Genomic DNA, 2,489 nt, shown 5'->3' with positions numbered 1-2,489 from the left:
AGACAAGCTCACCAACATTCCAGGTTCCATTGTTTTGCATGGAATGTGTTTTTTGTGTTTTCACATGAGCATCTGATGTTTGTGCAAACCTATCTTACTTTGTTTCCCCTAATTTTAGTGTGAAACTTTAAATGATTTCTGTTTCAGCTATTTTTAAACTAACTTAAAGAGAACTCACAAACTTTATTACAATAAGAGTACCGTTACACCAGATGGCATTATGGACCAATCTTCTTCTGCGGTTCTCTTCCACGCAGTCTCTTCTGCGTTACACTATCAAAACAGCACTATGTAGTAACACAAAGTAATAATAGTAACAGAACAAAACACAACATTTGTGAAAAAAATTCTAATAGGTCTCACCTTTCACTTTTAGTCTCACTGAAAAACCCTTTGTGTCAGGACTGGCCATCATTGGTATTTTTTTTTATTAATTAAAAAAAAATCTTTTAGAGACTATGTGTAGTAAAACCTCCCCATGCTTTGTTAACTTGGTGTAATTTAGCCATATATGTTACTGATGAGTGTTTGAGATCTGGTCCTTCCAAACAGTAAGGTATTTGGACAGGAGAGGACAATCTTTCTTCTCTGTAATGTGCATCCAAGTGAATTTGTGGCTGCCTGCATTGTCAATCCAGAGAGCAACCAGAAGTAAGTTAACATAAAAAAACAGTCCTTTTATCTCACCACACCCACAGAACGCAACCAGCGCAGAGGCTGGGACATAACACACATACCAGGCTTACATCAGATAGAATAGAACAGAATAAAATAGAATAGACTACAACAGAACAGAACAGAACAGAATAGATCTTTATTGTCACTGCTAAAGTATTGTTACAAACAAACTGAAAACAGTGAAATGCAATTTGTCATCCTCCATGGCAGAATACACAGTATAAAAAATAAAAAAAATTAATACATAACTAAGATAGAATGTATGTAAAAGTAAGTGAAAAACTATGAAACAACCATATGTACGCTCTGTCCTTTCAGTTCAAGATTTGTCCTGAGTAGATCCAGGGTGATGGCTTTCACTGCCTGTGGATAGAAGCTGTTCTTCAGTTGGTATCTCTTGCTAGTTGGAAGGGGGAAGAAAAGGGTCCATCCAGGATGAGTGGGCTCTTGGATTTCCTGAAAACCAGAATTAGTTCCATGGTCTTGCTTGTGTTTAAATCCAGGTTGTTATTGTGACACCATTTTGTCAAGTGCTAGACTTCCTCCCTGTAGGCTGATTCAGTGTTATCACTACAAAGGTAGTGTCATCATTGAATTTGATGATGGTATTAATGGAGTTTTTGAAGATGCAGCCATATGTGAACAGGTAGTATATGAGGGTACTGAGGACCTTGCCTTGTGGTGTTCCTGTATTTAGGAAGAGAGTGGAGGATGTGCAGCGTCCCATCCTTGCTTTCTGAGGTCTGTTACTCAGAAAATCCAGTAACCATACACACAAGGATTTACCCAGGTCACTCAGTTTTCCAACAAGTTTATGAAGAATCACTATTGAAAGCAGAACTGAAGTCCAGTGACGTGTGGTGAGGTTCATGGTTGGTGAGGGCTGAGTCTCCGGCCACTTAAATACACACAGACATAATCAGACAACTCAGGACAGGTGCGCAAAAACAGACAAGACACGTGAACAGAGACAACTCAAAACCCCGAAACGGAATATGAAAAGTGAGATTTTTCTTTCTTGTCATGATGACAGGTGAGGCTCTGCCTCCCCTGACCGCACGTCCCTGCTGAAGTCCACAAACAGCACCCTCACATACTTGTGCCTTCAGTCCAGATGAGTAAGGGCTAGGTGGAGAGCTGGGATTACTGCATTCTCTGTTGACTTGTTTGCTTGATAAGCGAACTGATGTTGGTCAAAGTCAGCAGGGACAGCAGATTAGATCTGATGTGAGATGGATCAGTCTGACCCATTCTTTCACAAATGTTTGTAAAAGCGATCTGCATGCCTATGTGATTGATTTTATACACATGTGACTATACAAGTGACTGGGACACTTTATAATTAAATTATTTGCATGGGTGAGTGAATACTTTTGGCAATATAGTGTAATTTAATTGCATATTTGGGTCTTAAAATAAAAAAAAATTAACGAAATGACCAGTGTGCCAGAAAATTCTGAAAATATTCGCTTATGAATAGCTATGGGTCGTGTACATTCACAATTTTAGCCAGTTAGCCAACTAAAACTACCATCAACATAACTCAGTCTGTAAGGACACTCAGAGGGGACCCGGAAAATCAACCACACACAGGAATGTACAAAAGGGAAAAACTTTATTTTTCAGAAACTGGTTTCTGCTCCGGGAGAGGACATCAAACACAGCACTGTAGAGCCGTGGACGGGTGGAGCAGAGGGACAGAGGGTCTGAGGACAGGGTGATGCAGGAAACCACTGGAACAGGCTTCAGTAGAAGCAATGAAGATCTCCACGAGGAGATCCCAAACGCAACACCCAGAGACTAGTCGATGA

The sequence above is a fragment of the Kryptolebias marmoratus genome, linkage group LG17 (genome assembly GCF_001649575.2).
Source record: "Kryptolebias marmoratus isolate JLee-2015 linkage group LG17, ASM164957v2, whole genome shotgun sequence".
NCBI classification, from domain to species: Eukaryota; Metazoa; Chordata; class Actinopteri; order Cyprinodontiformes; family Rivulidae; genus Kryptolebias; species Kryptolebias marmoratus.
Note: the sequence above shows the minus strand (reverse complement) of the source record.